Raw genomic sequence first — 8,757 nt, 5'->3', positions numbered from 1 at the left:
GTGTTGAGATTACAGAAATGAGCCCTGTTAAGTCTACTTTCAGTATACAACAATTTCTGTTTATCTTCTGGTAGCTAATGTTAAAAGATCTGTGATTTATGTGACTGTAATTTTGTAAAAAATTGTAGATACTTAGTTATAGAATACAAACTTGTGACTTGTCCATGATCTTAACAGCTGGAGTGTTTTAGTATTTATTAGAGGATACACCCTCCACTGTATATTTCCATTAGCTAAAGTATGGACATTTCATATTTTACCAGGTTTCCACTAATGTCTTTATATCTGGACCCATTCAGTGATCACTTGCATATAGTCATTTCGTTTTCTTAACCACACAGTTGGTCTTTCCTTTTTTTTTTTTTTTTTTCCTAAAATAGTGGGTTAAAATATTTTATAGAGCATTTCTTTATTCAGGTATATTTGGTATTGCACCAGGACTGGAGTTGTTTAGCAAGGTATGTGTTTCCCTTGTTTCTCAGCCTGGCATCACTGATGATGTGAACATTGGTCACTTAGCATATCTACCAGGTCTCTGTATATTTTAAAGTTACTATTTTTTCACTTTCAGTTCTCTGGAAGCAAGTCACTAAGTCCAAACAGTGCTCAATGGAAAAATTTAACGCTTACTTTCTAGAAAGGGCCATTTTACATTTATTACTTGGAATTCTAATGTGCAAATTTGATCCTTATTCATTCAACCATGTTTCCATATTAATATTACTTTTTGTTTTAACTCCAAAATGGTATTTTGTTGCATAAATTGTTCCAGCTTCTGCTAAAATGAGCCAGTATAAGATCCTTGAGGCTGGTGGTATGCTTTATGGTAGAATACATGTTTAACCCTGGGTTCAAGCCCTCCCCTCCCTTTTTAATACCAAACAGTGGGATTTCATGGTGGGGAGACATTAGAAATGAAACCAACCCATATGCTATGAACCAGAGGGGCCAGCTTCTTCACTAGGGCTTCCCCTTTCTCAGAGAAAGGGGCAAGTACATATCAAAGAGGTGATTGGGATACTTCTTTTGTTCAAGCTTTCATTGGGGATAAGAAATAGGGATTAAGGTTTGATAAATTTTCATTATACATGGGCAGCTTGAAATGTTGTTTTCCTTCCTCTATAAGTGTTCTGGCCTTGCAGTTTGTAGACCAAAATGTGGCTGACAACCTAGGAACTGCTGAGTTACCCTCACAGCCATATCATCATCTTGCATAAACATCTTAGTCATGATTTGGTCTGGGTCTTGTGATAAGACTTGAGGGGCTTTAGGTACCTGAGCTACTGAGAAAACACTTAAGGTGGGGTATAAGAATGCTAACTCCAATCATCCAACTTAACGCTGAGTCTAGAACCAATGTAGAGGCAAGTAGATCTGACCGAGGTAAAACTGGAGAGGCCAGACACCATATGAAGACAGATGCTGGGCTTTTTGTCTCAGTTTAGTCAAGCATCAGCTTCAAGTTTGAGTAAATTCAGCATTTGTAGCACATGTGGCTTTTAAGGTTTTGCAAAGTAACCTAGGCAACTATTAACTATAACTCAAATGTCAGGATCTACAGAAAAGCTATTAGGAAGCTAATGTCTTTAAGATTTATAACCTCCAAAACTGGTAAATTTTAAGGGCAGTGATCTGTTCTAGCAGACTTGACTTCTGTTAGTTATTAGGGTGTATTGAGACCATTTTATGGGATGAAGTTTTTTCTCCATTATAATCTCTCTGTATTTGTCTTTGTTTACCCCATGATCTTGAGGGATTTACTGTCTTCCTGGAGTCATTTTCATGACCATTACAAATGCACCTGTTTTGCCAGGCCTAGTCAAGAACTTAAACATTCTTTAAAAATGCTTACAGTCGAGTCTTTAAACATTCTGGCCTACTCTGGTCTTTCTTACAAAACTGTTGAGTTCAATGATGAGGACAGAAGGGAACAATGTTTTTAATGAATAACAGATTAAGGGACCAGCGTTTATTTGTCTTTGGTGGTTAGTCACTGTCTCAAACTGCTGCTGCTACCACTAGCAAGGCCTTTAGGCTCATCTTGTATTTTGTCTGTGCCAGCTCTGGAATCAGTCATTGCCCTGAAGCACGATCTGCCTCTCAGGGAAGATTCCCTCTTTTTAGATTTTCCAAAGAAAATCTAAACTCTTAGAGTGTACTTGTGATTATTGGTTTAGTATGAATGTCAGTGTTCGTGTGGCATTTGGGATACCTTGGTAGGAGTCAGTTCTCTCATTCCGTCCGGTGGGTATCAAGGAATCAAGCTTGGCTGTGGGTGCCCTTACTCACTGAGCCATTTTTCTTGCTTCGTTAATGATTTTTTTAAAAAGGCCCTATAGGAATTAGAGTAACAAAAGTGATGTAAGATTCTGACTACTAGCTATACCTCACTATAAGAAACAAGGAAGCATATCCAAGATAGTTGAAGGAGAATCCTGTTGTTTCTTAAAAATTGTTCTCCCTTTCCCAGCTAGGTCTCATGTTTCCCAGACTGTCCCTCAACTTCTGTGAATAGTGCGTGGTTATTTACTGAGTTCTCTCCCTTTTTCAGACATTAACATTATGCTTAAATTTGTGCTTTGTGTTTTATTTTGCAACTTGTATTTTGTCTAAGGTAAAATTGTAAGCTGGGTTTGATGGTATACACCTATAATCTAAGCAATTAAGAGGGGAGGGCAGGAGGATTCAAGTTCAAGACCATCCTCCATTAAACAGCAAGTTTGAGGCCAGCCTGAACTAAATGAACCCTTGTCTCAAAAAAAAAAAAAAAAGGCAAAATCATAGAACTATCCTTTCTTTGTATGTGTGTATGTTTGCAAATGACTTTTTAAAAAAATCAGCTCATTAAAATTGGTCCATCCTGTGTATTCCAAAATTGTGTTCACTACGATGGTTGAAGACTCAGATCTGTTTGTTCTTTGTTTGCAGTCAGGGATTTCAAGGAATTTATTATTAAGATGTAGAATTGGCTGAAGAATAAAGATGAGATAAAAAACAAATCTTAGTTTTAAAGTTTTGTTAACCTTTTAAACCATCTAGAAATAATTAAAACATTTTTTAAATCCTTGAAATTGTCTAGGAAGAAACAGCTGTTTAGCCACTGCTTGTAAAAGATTTTAGCTTCAAAAAGAATGTGTTTCCTTTTGAAAAACTCAAGTTTTAAACTTGTATTCTGTAATCTCTGTATTTTCTGATCTTAATGTTCTCATACATTGTGTTACTTTTCTTGTTGCCATGGCACAAGTGGCAACCCAAGAAGCAATTTCAAGGAAGGATGTATTTTGGCTCTTAGTTTGAGGCTACAGTGTATTGTGCGCAAGGTATAAGGAGAGGCTGCCTCCTCACAGCAGGGTAGACCAGGAAGCAGAGAGCAGGGAATGCTGGCACTCATCTAGGTTTTCCTTCTCTAAATAGGCAGTTGAGATCTTTCAATTAATCATTCGTCCAAGTAGACACATCCAGAGGTGTACGCGTTAACTGGAGGTCATCATATTTGAAGATGATTTCAGTGCCTTTGTCAGTGTATTACAGCCTCGTAAGCTGGGGCATCAGGGAAGGTATTACAGAGATTGAGACCAATGCCTGTGACTTGAAAGTAGCCATGTACATTATTTTGCTTTTGTTTTTAATCTGCCACTTCTATCATTTTACCTGCCTTTACTTGGTTTCTATTTCTTCTTCCCTGCTTTTAAGGACATTGCAGTTGAATTGTGCCTGCACCCCAAAATTTGTCCTCCCAGAACTTCAGAACATGGATGTATTTGGAGCAAGATGCTTTGCAGATATAATTAGGGTAAAGACCCCAAGATAGGGTCCTTTGGGCTATGGTGATCCTAAATGTAGCAGCATGTTCTTAAAGAAGAGATGGAGAGAAGGACACATGAAGACAGTGATGGAGCTACCACCAAGGAACTCTGAGGATAGGGGCCAGCTATCAGAAGCTAGAATAGGGGAATGCTTCTGCAGAGCCTCTGGGAGAGAACCAGCTATGGCTACAACTCAATTTCCCATTTCTGAGCTCCATGACCGAGCTTTTAAGTTTTCAGAGTTTTAAGCTCTGAGAATTTACAAGATCCTTAGGGAACATGGCGTGAGTAGTGGGTTTATTGTTGTGTGTGATTCAATAAATTAATGTCTCTGATCTCAGTTTTTTATTTTAAAAAATTAGAACTTAGGGTATTTGAAATTCTGAGGCAAACATGGGCTCCACTGGGGTAGAGAAACTCAGGTTTACTAGCACACATGCAAAAGAGTTTTGAAAGCTAACACCATGTTATAATCAAACTGAGAATACCCAGACAGGAGTCTTTATCATAAACAAGAATGTAACATAAATGTGATAGTAGGCAGATTCTTATACACAACACAGTGTGTGGCAATGTTGAAAATAGAGAAAAGAAGCCCAACAAAAAAGAAATGGGTAGTGAATCTCTCTTTAACATATACACACCCTTGGTTTGGGACTTCTGGCTTCATGACTGTGGGGAAGCATTTCTATTGTTTTAAACCATTGAGATGGAGGTTGTTCTGATAGTCCTTGGGACTTGGCACCAAGCATACTGGCTTTGGTAGTTGACAGCAAAACCCATGATTGAAGTCCTGTCCCCATGGTGACATTTTCTCTCTTCTATAAACTACTTAATGTTCTTCTGGAGGAAGGGGAGGAAGAGTGTGAGTTACACTGTGTTGCCCTCTGTGGCTGCCTTTCCTCAGCCCTTTGAAATTGTGAATCCATTGTCTTTTAGCTTCGTTTCATTGGCGGTGATTCTTCTCATTTCACTTTAAGCTTTCCCTGCAAATTTCCCTGAATTTTGCAGTTGTTGTGATATGACCAGGGTTAGGTTTACTTCTGCTTGTCACCTCTGGGTATTTTTCTTTGGTTTTAGAGATCAGCACTTATCTCTATGATTCTCTTTACTCTGTGTCTGAAACTCCTACTAGACACATTGCTAGATTTCCATGTCTCCTACCTTTGTTTACCAGACTCTTGATTTTCTGTAGTCTTTTGTACTTTCACAAATTCTGTTATCTTCTATCTAGATTACTGTTTGACATAAGTTTCTAAATTTCATTGCTTTTGTTTTTATTTTCAGAAATTCTCCCTCTCCAATTTACCTCCCCCCCCCTTTTTTTTTTTTTTTTTTGCAGTTTCTGAGAGTCTCATTTTAAACACCCCACTATGCAAAAGGTATCAGTTATCTAGGATATAAGGTAAGTTTACAGAAAATTTGGTCACAGAAAATAAAAGACGGGAGATAACAATTACAAACTTAATGATTTTCAAAAATTGCTGGGAGATATTAACTGGCTATGGCCCACATTTGGATTAACTACTCAAGAGCTAAGTAATTTGTTTCAAATCTTACAAGGTGATAAGGATTTATATAGTCCAAGAAAATTATCAGCTGAAGCTGAGAGAGAATTGGTTCTGGTAGAAAAGAAATTACAGGATGTACATGTGGATCTCTTGGATCCAAAGCTAGTCTGTATTCTGGTTATTTTGCCTTATCATTCTCCCATGGGAAAGCCTATGCAAAGAGAAGATAGTATCTTAGAATATTTTTAGCACATAAACAGAGAAAAAAAATTAAAGATCTATGTAGACAAAATTTATGAATTTATTCTGAAAGGAAAAAAATGAGACTTTGTCAATTAGCAAGAATAGACCCAGCAGAAATTGCCTCATTATGGGCAGAAAATGAACAATGGCAAAGCTTGCAGTAATTTTTTGTGAGGTATTATCAACAAATATCCAAAAGCAAGAGACTTCAATGTATAAAAAGAACTAATTGGATTCTTTCTCATATAGTAAAACAGATAATTTCCGGAGCACTTACATTTCACACTGATGCAAATAAATCAAGAAGGGCAATTTTACCAGCAGGGTTTTACAGAGAGAGGTTGAATGTGAGAACAAGCTAGACACAGGTGAAGACAGAACAAGCCAGAGAATGAGAAGGAGCCAGATTAGAACAGATTGCTGGAATTAGTTTGAGGCTAAGCAGAACAATTTAGAGGCCAAGAGAAAGATTAAGTAAGTCAGCTGGGAGAGGAGTTTGAGCCAGAACAGCTGAGTTTAACCAGCCAGCTATGAGCTCAGAAAGAACAAGAAAGAGTGGGCTTATTAAGCAGTAAGTCCTAGAGGTGGAAAACTTTCTAGGCCCAGATTAGCAGACGGCAGAAGCTTCCAGGACTAGGCCAAGGAGAGCAAGAAGGAGGCTCCCTCTGAGACAGTTGAAGCAAGTGAATAAAAGTTTCTCTTTTACACCACTGCATGCCCTCTCCCTGTCTCCAGCCAAGCTTCTCAGGTGCTTATTAATCCTGTTAATTCCATACTCATTTTGATAGGAAACCCCGGGATTGTGGATCCTTTCTTGTATTATGTATTTTTCTCACTGTATTTTAGTATTTTCCCAGGTTTAAAAAAAAAAAAAAAGTTCTGTGTTCACAAGGGTTTGGGAGTATGCATGCAGGTCCACCATGGCAAAGGGGGTCCCAGAATCAAAGTTTGTATTTGTTTGGTTGGCTGGTTTTGTTTTGTTTTTAAGCTAGTGTTATCAACTTGTCAAGCCTGGCCTGAAACTTGATCTACAGCCATGGATGCCCTTCAAGTCTTGCCCCTACCCCTTGAGTGCAGAGATTACAAGCCTGGTTTATGTGGGACAGGGCATTTAATGCAGGGCTTCCTGCATGCTAGGAAGCACTCTACCGATTGAGCTATAGCGCCAATCGCCAGAATCAGATTTTCTAAATATTTCCTTCTTGGGCATCCTGTATCAAGCAAAAAAAATAAAAAATAAAATTGTCGTGGGAGCATTTTGGGTTTTGACACAGCCCAGAGTAATGGGTACGCAACTTCGGTTAATTGCTGTTTTACTAGAAGGCTAAGGTTTTCTTGGCCTCCTTTCCTGAATCTCTTTTCTGACATGGTCTTTGAAGTCTTTTTTCAAATTCTATAACCTAAGGCTTTTTTCTTTCAAGATCGGTAACATGATTAAACTTTTTGTGTATTTATCAAGTATTTTTATACCTGTTTATCTGTGATTCTCATTTCAAATGCTACTGGGTTATTACTATTGAAGTTATTAGGCATTTACTGTCCCATAAATCAGTATGGCTCAGGCCATTCTTATACTTACACCGATATTCTCACTAGAACTCAGTTCTATTTCGTCAACAAAAAAAGTGTAAATTTATAATTGTTCTGACAGAAAGCAAAGCTGCTTGGAGTGTTACACATTGAGGCCAGTACTTGTGACTGAAAACCTTTTGAGACACAGAGCCTGTGTACATTTTGTGGTCTCAGTTGTAGGCCCAGTTCAGCTAGACCTTCCTACAAGGTTCAGGCTAAGAGGGGGATAGAGGAGAGTTTGCATAATGCTTTTCATTTGCTAGGAAAATTCACTCATGCCTATTTTCAGGTACAAAGTGCACTTTGTATCTTTATTCTTAACTTGCTTGTGAAGGTAAAAATGTTTAAGATAAAGTTCTGTCTCTACTAGTGAGTTAATGTTGCAAAGCAACTAAAAGAAGAGGCATGCCTTAAGTATGTCCTATCATATGGTGTCTGTTTAATACATTGATCCCCTAATACACTCCATTTAATGCATAGGCAAATATATGTGCATATATATTTATCCTATGTACAGATAAGCAGCGCATCTTCTGCAGGCACTATTTCACATGGATCTAATAGTAAAGTGGGTTGAGCCAGCAGCAGCACAGACAGTGCATTTGCTGGGGAACTTGGGATGTTGAGGGTATTGATTCATAATGGCAGGACTGGTTTTAGTCACAAAAGTGTAAACTTTTATGTGACAAGCTTTTTGAGTGACAAGTATCTAGAAAATTTAGGTCCATCAGATGGGAACGTTCTTTAAATAATTGTGACCACATTTGTTTTGCTTACTAGTTGCCTAGCAACCCTAAAGTCAGGGAATGACAGAGTTGCAGTCTTGGCAAAGGTATGGTCAATTACTCTGATTATCAGATAGCTGCTTTGGCCCTGGTTGGTAAGAAACTCATCTGTTCAAAAATAGCTCATAGGCTCATTTTTTACATCATTGACTTCTTTCAATCTATCTTTGAAAATATGCAGTAGAACAGTAAAGAATTAAGTGTTGGTTCTGGGTATGTTTTAAGTTCTCTTGGATGGCTACTAAAGGATGTCTTTTCTAAAAATTCAAACTTCTGTGTAACTTTTAACCATTTGTCTAATTAGAACCAAAAAATGAGGTCAAAGGTAGTGACAAGCTGAATGCACCACCAAAAAGGTAAGGTAACTAATGGATAAAGCATCAGAAAACAAATGATACCATTGCTTCCTTGTCTACTAGCTTTTTCACCTTGAAGTTGATGAGAATAAGAGTTTTATGAGGTATAAATAACATGGCTAAGCAGTGTACCTGGCACACAATGTCTTTAGTAGCTGGGGAAAAATAGATCACTAAAATATTTTAGATGCTAGAATTTTTTGGCTTGTAACCTTAAAATGGACCTTACATTTATAATGAGCTCATTTTATACTTGGAAAAAAAAACATAGAATTCTTACTTTCTGTAGTTTAGAATATCAAACTAAAGGGTGCAGCTGGTATTTGAAACAAGTAATTGAAATGCTTTCTTTGAAAAGTGAACTGGGGAGGTGATAGGAGGAAATAGTTTCAAATTGGAAAAGCTTCAATCTTAATTTTGAATCATGACAGTCAAGGCCATGAGACAAGATCAAGATTCTGCAGTGTCTGTCAAAAATGACTCT

Source organism: Psammomys obesus, unplaced genomic scaffold, assembly GCF_907164565.1.
Source record: "Psammomys obesus unplaced genomic scaffold, mPsaObe1.curated_primary_1811, whole genome shotgun sequence".
In the NCBI taxonomy this organism is placed as follows: domain Eukaryota; kingdom Metazoa; phylum Chordata; class Mammalia; order Rodentia; family Muridae; genus Psammomys; species Psammomys obesus.
Note: the sequence above shows the minus strand (reverse complement) of the source record.